The sequence below is a fragment of the Triticum aestivum genome, chromosome 2A, assembly GCF_018294505.1.
Source record: "Triticum aestivum cultivar Chinese Spring chromosome 2A, IWGSC CS RefSeq v2.1, whole genome shotgun sequence".
Classification (NCBI taxonomy): domain Eukaryota; kingdom Viridiplantae; phylum Streptophyta; class Magnoliopsida; order Poales; family Poaceae; genus Triticum; species Triticum aestivum.
In genome coordinates, this window is record NC_057797.1 from 527,475,849 (window position 1) to 527,489,131 (window position 13,283).

Consider the following 13,283-nt stretch of genomic DNA (forward strand, 5'->3'; position numbering starts at 1 on the left):
ACATTACAAGTGCTGCCAATGCTTTGTAGTTTCTCAAACTTATATTCTGTCTATGCTGCTATGTCTTAAAAATATATGAGTTGAACTGTGTCTCTATCTTGATTAGGGAACATAAACTAGATTGGTATGGACAATACAGTGACCATAGTACATAGATATATGTTTGTTTCATGCTGTTATCCTGTCCACCTTACTACTGAACCGGTTTACCAAAATGAGTTTCGTATACTACAAGCTAAACCTGTGATGTGTTTGCTTGTTTCTCTTGTAGTATACAAACAGAATATTGGAGAAGAGCACCCCACTATGCAATGGTAGAGAAAGTAATGCAGATAAAGTTCAAGATAGTGAGACAACCCTGTTGGTCTCCAAGAAAGGTGATAAAAATTATCTTGTAGACAGTGAGAAAACCCCATAGTCCTGCGTTGATGTAGTGTTCGAGTTACTGGCCAGTACTGCTGGCACGAGCTCTTTGAACTCGCTACCTGAATCACTTCGGCTTCTTCAGTCTCAGCTACAAGCTGAAAGGCATCAGTCAGCTGTGCTGCGGCAAGAAGCCGAAGGACTGAGGAAGTCCCTCCAGAATTCAGATGCGTACTTTCTTGTGCAACAGCAAGCGCTGGAGGATTTAAGCGCCAAACAAGAGAAAGTTAATAAGCTTGCTAAGCATCTTGCCAGCATTATGGGTACCCAGGATATTGTTTCTTGAACTCTTCTGAAGTGGTTTCAGTTCTGGACTTGTTTTGCTGCGGCGTTTATATGCTGCTTTGTTCCCTATATTTGCACTGGTGGCAAACTTTGATGCCCAGTGGATGTAATATGTGTAATAGCCATGATAGCCTAGCATAAGTTGCTTGCTTATTTATTTCCTTGTTGTCTTGTTTATTTGTTTTGCTTGTAGTCAGTGCAGTTCTTTTTCCACGGTTTTCTAGTGGCTACAATAACCTATTTTTTAAAACTAGGCCACAATAACCATGGGATAAATATTTATTGCAGTGACACTGGGCCTCCTACGGGCCGTAGAAGCAGTGTTCCTTCTACGGGCCGTAGAAACAGTAGGCCTTCTATGGTCCGTAGAAACAATGGGCCTTCTATGGGCCATAGAAACAATGGGCCTTCTACCGGCCGTATCATAAATGGGCCTTATACAGCCGTATGATCGATTGGCCAAACATGGGCCAATAACAGGCCGCATTATGGTCGTAAACGGGCTAGAGTTGGAATTGTCCGTTCATGGGCCGACCATAACGGGCCATCGTTAATAGGCCGAATTTGATGATGCTATGGAAATGGCCCAACGTATTAACGGACCACAAACGGGCCGACTGTAACCACGGGCTGAATTTGGCCCACAAGCAGAAAATGACAGTAACGGGCGGTAAGTAAACAAATGCTGTAAATGAGCCCAAGAATAAATGGGCTCTGAGAAGGCCGAAAGATAACATGGGCTGGAAACGGCCCAATGGAATAACGGGTCGTTAATGGGTATAAAGTGACACACTGTTCATTACGGGTCAGTTTCACCACGGGCCGTTAATGGGTGTAAAGTGATACACTGTTCATTACGGGCCAGTTTCACCACGGGCCGTTAATAGGCCAAGAGTTACATAGGGCCTCATATGGGCTGAAAGACGTCATGGGCCATACATGGGCCAGAAGTGAAAACGGGCTGGAATCATATTGGATGGCCCAGATGACGCTACTTGGCCTAATTCGGATAGGGCGTAACTGGCCTTGGGTTAGCAGGCTGTAAATGGGCTATATTCGAACAGGCCGTTAACAGGCTTTCCATGGCTGGCCCGCCACCTCTTGACCAAGTCAAACAGGCTGGCCTTTTCACCGGAATGGGCCTCTGTTGGGTCGTGCCACGTGTCGACGTATCATAGGTGCCTTCTGTCCAATGAGTGGATGACATCTGTCCCAACGATGAGCCGACACGTGTTTCCTCCAGCCAATGATGATTTACACGTGGAAAATCCCCATTGGTCGGGGCTGTTAACGGGTTATCGGATCCAAAACCCGACCCGATAGCTTAACGGTGTTCCGTTATGGTGGATGCCACGTGTTGGTCACCCTTGATGAAAGCACTTCTGTGACGCGCGATTTATCGTCATGGAAGTGCACACTTCCGTGATGATAATTTTGGTAATGTCATGGAACACTTCTACGACATCACATGTATGACTATCTTGATTTTGTCATAAAATCGTCATGGATGTACATGCATGACAAAAAATGTGACCTATTGTGACAAACATGTATCATCACGGAAGTGTATTTTTTTGTAGTGTATAATGTTTGATTCTTTGACCGTTCACCACCCTCGGATTTGTGCCTTCGAAGTTGTTGATTTTTCTGGCACCAGAATGATAGACCTCCTCGATTATGTAATGACCTTCCCAGTTAGAGAGGAGTTTTCCTGCAAAAAAATCTTAAACGAGAGTTGTACAACAATACATAATCACCTACATTAAACTCACGTTTTTGTATCCTTTTATCATGCCATCTTTTAACTTTTTCTTTAAACAGTTTGGCATTCTCCTAGGCCTGGGTTCTCCATTCATCAAGTGAGCTAATGTTAAAAAGCCTCTTATCACCGGCAAGTTTGAAGTCATAGTTGAGCTCTTTAATGGCCTAATATGCCTTATGTTCTAATTCAAGAGTTAAGTGACATGCTTTACCATAAACCATTTTATATGGAGACATACCCATCGGATTTTTGTATGCAGTTCTATAGTCCCATAATGCATCATCAAGTTTATTGGACCAATTATTTCTAGATATATTAACAGTCTTTTGCAAAATTAATTTCATCTCTCTATTGCTCAGTTCTACTTGAACACTAGACTGTTGATGATATGGAGATGCAATCCTATGATTACCATCATACTTAATAAGCATTTTACAAAAAGCACCATGAATGAAATGTGAACCACCGTCAGTCATTAAGTATCTAGGGACTCCAAACCTTGGAAAAATAACTTCTTTAAGCATCTTAATAGAGGTGTTATGATCAGCACTACTAGTTGGGAGAGCTTCTACCCACTTAGTAACGTAATCAACAGCAACTAAAAGATGTGTAAACCCATTAGAGGAGGGAAACGGTCCCATATAATCAAAGTCACAAACATCAAATGGTTCAATAATAGGTGAACAATTCATAGGCATTTCTTGACGTCTACTAGTATTATCAATTCTTTGACATTCATCACAAGACAAGACAAACTTACGGGCATCTTTGAAGAGAGTAGGCCAATAAAAACCGGATTGCAATACCTTATGTGTAGTTCTGTCTCCAGCATGGTATCCTCCATAAGCCTCGGAGTGACACTTGCGTAGGATTTGTTCCTGTTCATGCTCAGGTACACAACGTCTAATAACACCATCTACTCCTTTATAAAGATGTGGGTCATCCCAAAAGTAATGTCTTAAATCATAGAAGAACTTTTTCTTTTGCTGGTATGTGAAACTAGGTGGTATAAACTGAGCAACAATATAATTAGCATAATCAGCATACAACGGAGCAGTACGAATAGCATTTATGACAGCTAATTGTTCATCAGGAAAGCTATCATCAATAGGTAGTGGGTCATCAATAACATTGCCTAACCTAGACAAATTGTCTGCAATGGGGTTCTCAGCTCCCTTTCTATCAATAATATGTAAATCAAATTCTTGAAGCAATAGAACCCATCTAATAAGTCTAGGTTTAGCATCTATCTTTTCCATAAGATATTTAATAGCAGCATGATCAGTGTGAACAGTTACTTTAGAATCAACAATATAAGGTCTGAACTTATCACAAGCAAATACAACTGCTAAAAATTCTTTTTCAGTAGTAGCATAATTTATTTGGGCACTGTCTAGAGTTTTACTAGCATATTGAATAACATTTAATTTCTTATCAACTCTTTGTCCTAGAACAGCCCCTACAGCATAATCACTAGCATCACACATAATTTCAAATGGTAAATTCCAATCAAGAGGTTGAACAATAGGTGCAGAAACCAAAGCTTTCTTAAGTATTTCAAATGCTTCTACACAATCATCATCAAAGACAAAAGGGACATCTTTTTGTAAGAGATTAGTCAGAGGCCGAGAAATTTTAGAAAAGTCCTTAATGAACCTCCTATAAAAACAGCATTACCAAGGAAACTTCTTATACCTTTAATGTCCTTGGGACACGACATCTTTTCAATAGCATCAACTTTAGCTTTATCAACTTCAATTCCTCTTTCAGAAATTTTATGCCCGAAGACAATACCTTCATTAACCATAAAGTGGCACTTCTCCATATTCAAGACAAGATTAGTTTCTTCACATCTCTGCAAAACTCGATCAAGGTTGCTTAAGCAATCATCAAAAGAAGTTCCGTAAACAGAGAAATCATCCATGAAAACCTCAACAATCTTTTCACAAAAGTCAGAGAATATAGAAGTCATACATCTTTGGAAGGTAGCAGGTGCATTGCATGAACCAAAAGGCATACGTCTATACATAAAGGTACTGAAAGGGCAAGTAAAAGTTGTATTTTCTTGATCCTCTTTTGACATAGTTATTTGAGAGAAACCAGAATAACCATCTAGAAAGCAAAAATGTGTGTGTTTGGATAATCTTTCTAGAATTTGATCAATAAAAGGTAAAGGGTAATGATCCTTTTTAGTAGCTTTATTTAATTTGCGAAAATCAATTACCGTTTGATATCCTGTGACAATTCTTTATGGGATCAATTCATCTTTATCATTACGAACAACAGTAATACCTCCCTTCTTAGGGACACAATTGATAGGACTTACCCACTGACTATCAGCAACGGGATAAATTATACCTACCTCCAGAAGCTTTAGTATTTCTTTTCTTACCACTTCTTTCATCTTAGGATTTAACCGTCATTGGTGATCAACAACCGGTTTAGCATCCTTCTCCAATTTTATTTTGTGCTGGCATAAAGTGGGACTAATTCCCTTAAGATCATCAAGAGTATATCCAATAGCAGCACGGTGCTTCTTTAGAGTTTTCAATAATTTCTTTTCTTCATGCTCTGAAAGGTTAGCACTAATAATAACATGATATATCTCTTTCTCATCAAGATAAGCATATTTGAGAGTATCAGGTAAAGGTTTAAGCTCAAACACGGGATCACCCTTGGGTCGAGGAGGATCCCCTAGAATTTCGATAGGCAAGTTGTGTTTCAAAATAGGTCCTTGTTTAAAGAATACTTCACCTATTTCCCTTATTTCATTCATAAACATATCATTTTCATGGTCTAGCAAATATTGTTCTAAAGGATCACTAGGAGGCATGGCAATAGAGGCAAGACCAATAATTTCATCTTTACTAGGCAATTCTTTATCATGGGGTTGTCTACGAAATTTAGCAAAATTAAACTCATGAGACATATCCCCTAAACCCATAGAAAAATATACTTATTGCAGTCAACCTTAGCATATATTTTTTGACTATACATAGTAGGGAAAAACCCCACTGTAATTTTTATGTCAATAAATAAATAGAGTACAAACATACAAGGCTTGAGATAATCCCAAAAGAAACAAAAAAATAGACCAACTAGACCAAAAATAGAAAAAAACAATAAATTACAGGACAAGACTGTCCAACCAGGAAAAGAAAGAGGATGCAAACTTCTCCTTGATTCTGAATTTGAGCAGGTGGAGTTTTGAGAGGAAATTGAACTTCCATATGTCAATGCTGGTGGGGATGTTTTTGAATATCTTATCATTCCTGTAATCCAAATGGCCCATGAAGCAATGATAATGATCTCCATATAAAAAGGTTGATGTAGATTACCCTTTAAGTCTGGAAGAGCTTCCATGATGGTTAGATTTCTTTGTCTGTTGGGGCAAAGGATGTCCCAACAGGCGGAAGCAAAAGGACAAGTCCAAAATAGGTGTTGTAAAGTTTCTTGTTGCTGACAGCTGAGGGTAGCACAATTGTAGTTGTCTAGATGAAAAGTTTTCCTCCTTAGCAAATTCCTGGTATTAAGTCTGTCATGTAGAAGCCTCCAAAAGAAGACCTTGTGTTTTGGCTGGAAAGAACTCTTCCAAATCCAGTTGAACTATGCTGGAACAATTTTGACTCCTATCAAAATTTTGTAAGCTTTGGCCACAGAAAAAGTATTAGTTCCCCACATATAACTCCATGAGTCTAGGTGCTCTCTAAATGCAGATCCTCTTAAAGTGTCACAAACCTCCTCCATCAGCTCAAATTCCATAAAAGCTTCCTCAGTAAGTGGCAGGTGAAATAAGTCTTCCAAGTATTCAAACTGAAGTACCCTTTGCACTGAAATGTTTTGATCTTTTACAAAGGAGTAAAGATGAGGAAAAAGTTGATTCAGACAAGCAGAGTGCCAGAGGTCAGACCAAAACAGAGAAGATTTACCATCACCAATTGTGCATCTTGCCATGGATTTATAGCTGTCAATGAGCCTCAAATTACACTTCCACCAGAAAGATCCTTCCCATTTTTGCCCTGGCTGGATGCCATTGTCATAGTAAACCTCCCAAGTGAGGTTAACCCATGGGATATTTTCCCTATTATAAAATTTGTGAAGGTTTTTGAGCAGAAGAGCTTGATTTTGCACAAAGATGTTCATCACTCCAGGGCCACCCTGATTTTTGGGTCTACAAACAGTGGACCATGCTACCATAGCAGGCCTGTGGTCCTCCAAATCTGGTCCCCTCCAAAGACAATGCCTCAAGTATTTGTTAACCTGCTTTTTGATGGTTACAGGCACATCAAGGCAGTCCATGAAATATATAGTAAGAGAATTTAGTACTGACTTGACCAGAAGCAACCTGCCAGCAAGAGTCATAAAAGAAGATAGACCCACTAGTTTTTTGGCAATTCTGCTCACTAAAGGCAAACATTGTTCCACTGTTGGTTTTAAGGTCCCTAGAGGCATGCCCAGGTAAGTGAAAGGGAATGATCCCTTCTTGCAGTTCAGAGTACCAGTCAAAATTTCCATTTTATCATCACTCACATTGATTGGTATGAGGTTTGATTTGTTGTAATTGACCTTTAAACCAGTAGCATCTGCAAAAGTGTGTAGAAGAGCTTTAAGACAGTGGAGTTGTGTGGCATCAGCTTGCATGAGAATCAAAGTATCATCTGCATACTGCACTATGGGAAAATTTGGACATGACTGCACTTGCAAAGGAGGTGTAAGAAGACCCAGGTTCATAGCTCTGTTCATGATTGACTGTAGGAGGTCAGCAGCAAGCACAAAAAGGAGGGGAGAGAGAGGGTCCCCTTGCCTTACTCCTCTGAGACAGTAGAACTTTTTTCTAGGAATGCCATTGAGAAGCACTTGTGATGAGGCTGATGTAAATAGCATTTTAATCTAGCCAATCCATCTCTCTCCAAATCCCTTTGCTTTGAGGATATCAATGATTGTGGAGTGTTCAATGAGGTCAAAAGCCTTTTCAAAGTCTAATTTCAGCACAATAATTTCCTCCCTGGACTTGTGGCATTGATGCAAGTACTCATAGGCCTAGCCAAGACAGTCATGGATAGCTCTCTCCTTTAGGAAACCATACTGATTAATATCAACCATTTTGAGGATCAATTTTTGCAACCTGTTTGCTAGCAATTTAGTGATGAGCTTGAGACAACAGTTTAGCAAAGAAATAGGTCTAAAATCATTTGCAGTAGTTGGAGTGGTCCCCTTGGGAACTAAACTGATGAAAGAGGTGTTGATACTCTCTAGTGAAATTTGCCCTGCATAGAACTCATGAACTAGTCTAGTGACATCAGGCTTTATAATGTCCCAACAGCTTTTAAAGAACTCATTGTTAAAACCATTAGGCCCAGGAGACTTTGTCTGATGGCAAGTGTTTGACTACATCATTGATTTCTTCCTCAGTGAAGGGAATTTCCAGTTGCTCAAAGTCTGAATGACTAGCTTGATGCTGTAGTAGTGAATTTAAATCAAAGTGCATTGTGGTTTGCTGAGATTGCCCTAATCTCTTCCTGAAAGCATTCCACAGAAGAGCTTCTTTTCCTTCATGGTCTGTTATTTCCACTTGATCCTCATTTTTCAGCATTGCAATGTGATTATGCCTGTAGTTGATAGATGCCTTTGTATGAAAGAATTTTGTGTTTTCATCACCAAATTTGACACCCTTGATCTTTCCTCTCTGCTTCTAGTAGATCTTTTGGTTTTTGAGCAAAATGAGCAAATGCTCTTTTAGACTCACCCTGCAGTTCCATTCCAAATCACCTAGGTCTCTGAATTCCTCAAAAAATCAAACAAGAAAATAACCTCATTAATTGCTACAATTTTAGCTTTAAGGCAAGACATATTTTTGGCCCAAAGTTTGAGAGCCCTTCTCAGGTTTTTGAATTTGGCATTGAAGCTTTTTGCTGCATCAAGATTACCCACAGGTATACTCCAGGCTGCAGAGACTACCTCTTTAATGTCAGAGTGCTTTAACCAATAATTTTCAAATCTAAAAACCTTGGCCTTGGGAATAGCAGTTCCAATTTTGATGACACATGGAAGATGATCTGATATAGGCCTGGAAAGAGGCATAGCAATTGTATCAGGAAAAACAGTCATCCATGAAGCAGAGGTAAAGAACCAGTCCAGTTTTTTCAACAAAGGGCTCTGTTACATATTACTCCAGCTGTATTTTCTGCCATGAAGTGGAAGCTCAATTAAACCAAGATTACTGATGGCTTCATTAAAGAGCATCATTTCATTAACATCCTCACCAAGTTTGTTTCTGTCGGAAGGGGCTCTAATAAAGTTGAAATATCCAACTAGTGTCCAGTGGCATATGAATGTTTGAAAACCAATTGATAAATTCAATTTTTGTCTGCTTGTTCACAAGGCCCATAGATGTTGGTTAGGATCCAAGATTGATTAGACAAAAGACTAGTAAAACTGATTGAGAGAGAGAGAATCTATTTTGGAAGATGACCTCTCCCTCAAAGAGGGAACCATTCTAGGTGATTAAAAGCCCTCCAGATGCACCAATTGAAGGGAGAAAAGCAAATTTATTGAGCCTGTTAGGACAGAAGTTCCTGATGTAAGCAACATCAAAATGTCCCCTCTTGGTTTCTTGAAGACAAAGGATGGTGCAGGCACTTTCCTCAATTTTTTGCCCTAGAGCAAGCCACATGTCAGGTGAGTTAATCCCTTTGATGTTCTAGTTCAAAATATTCCAGCTTCTATTTTGATAATTTATGGACACAATTTAGAGGTGAAACCAGAGACCAAGCACCATCACTTGGCCAGTACCAAAGAATGAATAACAAAAAGGACAGCATAGCAAGCAAAATCAGCAGATACAACAACCACAACATCCACAGGATAGTAAAAGAGATAACTTCCCAGAGGGCATTAATGTAGCAAAGTGCACTGACAATAGAACGGGAACTAGCATAACTAGTCCATAGGGCCCATAAATTGTAGGTACAGCCAAAAGGAACAAGGATACATGCCAACACTTTAAATCCCTCTCTCACCACTACAAAAAGCATAGTGTTTGATCATCTAAACACATGGGGAGTCCTGCCTATCCTCATTGGATGGGAGTATCCCAGCCAAGTCCTCTCCCACCTTCCTCTTGGGCTTCTTAGAGATCTTTCCCTCCATGTCCTAATCATCCACCTTGCAAAATGAGGTTGTGAGATTTTTAACCACTGATTTCTAAGCAATTGGGGGCAGCATTACATGGCAGACACTTATTATTAGAGCAAGAACCCCTTTTAAAACCAGCATTATCTTTTTTATTTTATCACTCCTTCTTACCTCTGTTTCTACTAGAGGTGTATTTCCTCCCCTTCTTTATTTGGAGTTTTCGGTCCCAAAAGGTTGAAGGAGGGCCAAAGAGTCCAAGTCCTGCTGGTTGGAAGAATCACCAGCATTTTCCTTGTTTGTGTCCTATTGCTGTGACTCAACCATGATCTGTTGGCAAATAGGAGCCTTAGTAGCTAAACATTTGTCAGGAATGTGAAAGAGAAAAGAATCATCAGTGACTTCTACTTCAGCAAGTAATTCCCATAAAGGATATTTGAGCATATTGAGAGTCCATTTAAACTTGTCTGGTGTCATTAGAAGATGCACAATAAAATTGAACCACTTACTGGGATTTTAACAGAGAGTGAAGGAGCACCCTCCAAAGGTTTTTGTGCAAAATTCTCCTTCCAAATCACAAGCCCTTCTTCTGACAAAATAGTATCTTTATTAGCTACAACCTTTAACTAGATAGATTTCAAACCTAGTAGAGAAGGAGCAAACTCAAAGTGCTCTTCAATTTGGACAATCCAATTACCTTTCTATCTTAGCATTAACAGTATTCAAGAACGGTCTACCAAATATAATGGGACAAAAGTTATCTTGTGGGGAACCAAGAACAAGAAAATCAGCAGGATATTTTACTTTCCCACACAAGTCAAAATCTCTAACAATCCCAACGGGTGAAATAGTGTCTCTATTGGCAAGCTTAATTGTAACATCAATCTCCTCTATCTCAGTAGGTGCAATATCATGCATAATTTCTTTGTATAAGGAATTAGGTATTGCACTTGCACTAGCACCCATATCACATAAGCCATGATATCAATGATCTCCTATTTTAACAGAAATAACAGGCATGCCTACAACAGGTCTATGTTTATTTTTAGTATCGGCTCTAGCAATTCTAGCAGCTTCATTACAGAAGTAAATAACATGCCCATCAATATTATTAGCCAAGAGATCTTTAACCATAGCAACACTAGGTTCAACTTTAATTTTCTCAGGGGGTTTAGGTGTCTTTAATATTACTGTTGTTAACCATAGTTGAAGCTTTAGCATGATCCCTTATTCTAACAGGGAAAGGTGGTTTCTCAATATAAGCAGTAGGAACAATAGGATCATTATAAGTGATAGTCTTTTCTTCAACTTTAACAGGTGCAACTACTTTTACTTCAATCGGAGGACTATATTTAAACCACTTGTCCTTAGGGAGATCAACATGAGTAGCGAAGGATTCACAGAAAGAAGCTACTATCTCAGAGTCAAGTCCATATTTAGTGCTAAATTCACAGAAAGCATCGGTATCCATAAAAGATTTAACACAATCAAACTTAGGTGTTATACCTGACTCCTTACCTTCGTCGAGGTCCCAATCTTTAGAGTTGCGTTTAATTCTTTCCAATAAATCCCATTTGAATTCAATAGTCTTCATCAAAAAAGATCCAGTACAAGAAGTATCGAGCATGGAGCGATTACTGAGAGAAAGCCAAGCATAATTTTTTTGAATAATCATTTCTTTTGAGAGCTCATGATTGGGGCATGGACATAACATTGATTTAAGCCTCCCCCAGGCTTGAGCGATGCTTTCTCCTTCGCGAGGCCAAAAACAGATGCATATGATAAAACTTCTGATGAAATTCCAATTTCAATCGTTGGTAGTTCCATGATCCAATATCATCAGATAGCCTACACCATGTCAATGCATCTCCCTTCAAAGATAAAGGGAAGAACTTCTTCTTGATAACATCCTCGGGCATACCTGCAAGCTTAAATAATCCACAAACTTCATCCACATAGATTAGGTGCAAATCGGGATGTAATGTTCCGTCACCTGTGAAAGGATTAGGTAGCAGTTTCTCTATCATACCCGAAGGATTTCAAAGTAAACATTTTCAGTAGGTTCAGTGGGTTGAGGAGCAACTCTTTGCTCTACTGGTCGGGGTGAACATACCCCGAACAAGCCCCTCAAAGGATTATGTTCCATAGTAATAAGTGATAGTAAATTTCAGTACACTATATAAATTTTCCCTTACCAAATTCCACCTACCAAAGGCGCTTCACTCCCCGGCAACGGCGCCAGAAAAGAGTCTTGATGACCCACAAGTGTAGGGGATCTATCGTAGCCTTTTTGATAAGTAAGAGTGCCGAACCCAACGAGGAGCAGAAGGAAATGATAAGCGGTTTTCAGCAAGGTATTTTCTGCAAGCACTAAAATTATCGGTAACAGATAGTTTTGTGATAAGGTAATTGGTAACGGGTAACAAATAGTAAAAGTAAGTAAGGTGCAGCAATATGGCCCAATCCTTTTTGTAGTAAAGGAAAAGCCTGGACAAACTCTTATATAAAGTAAAGCGCTCCCGAGGACACATGGGAATTATCATCAAGCTAGTTTTCATCACATTTATATGATTCGTGTTTGGTACTTTGATAATTTGATATGTGGGTGGACCGGTGCTTGGGTACTGCCCTTACTTGGAAAAGCATCCCACTTATGATTAACCCCTATTGCAAGCATCCGCAACTACAATAGAAGTATTAAGGTAAACCTAACCATAGCATGAAACATATGGATCCAAATCAGCCCCTTACGGAGCAACGCATAAACTAGGGTTTTAGCTTCTGTCACTCTAGCAACCCATCATATACTTATTACTTCCCAATGCATCCCTCTAGGCCCAAACAATGGTGAAGTGTCATGTAGTCGACATTCACATGACACCAGTAGAGGGATGACAACATACATCTCATCAAAATATCGAACGAATACCAAATTCACATGACTACTTATAGCAAGAATTCTCCCATGTCCTCAGGAACAAACGTAACTACTCACAAAGCATATTCATGTTCAAAATCAGAGGGGTATTTGTCGGTGTACAAAAAGAGGGGTACACTTTTTGTACCCCTATAACTGTGCACGGGCAGTCTGAGCTGAGGATACCACCACACCAAGCAAGGCAAGGGAGGTGAGCCAGGGTAAGACCGAAGCTCAAGAGAACTAGAATGATGCCAAGGACAAGACCACGAAGAGCAAAGGGGACGAAGCGGACTCCCCCGGCAAGATCCTTGTCGGGGGCAATTCTAGCAGCCCCGGCAAGACCCTTGCCGCGGCGACTCGTCCCGCGCCTACGGAGCAAATCACCCTTGAGTCCACTGCCCCCAAAGGGCAAGGATTAGGGAGACATCCCCGTGGCGGCATGCAGATCTTTGTGAAGACATCCAAGATCAGATACGCACTAAGGAGACGACAACCCTTGGCGGGATCCCAGCCGAGGAAGACTACAAGGCCCCCGGCAAGCACCTTGCCGGGGATGACAGCAGGCGCCTTGGCAAGACCGTTACTGGGGCCCCGGCAAGGCCCTTATTGAGGACACCCGCAGGGCCACCATCAGGCCGACGCCGACTAAACCTCCACCACCGCATGCATGCAGCTGCTGACCCAACCAGCTGGGCAGGCACTCGCGTGGCGGCATGCAGATCTTCGTGAAGACCCACCACTGCGCCACCTCAGCTGCCTACC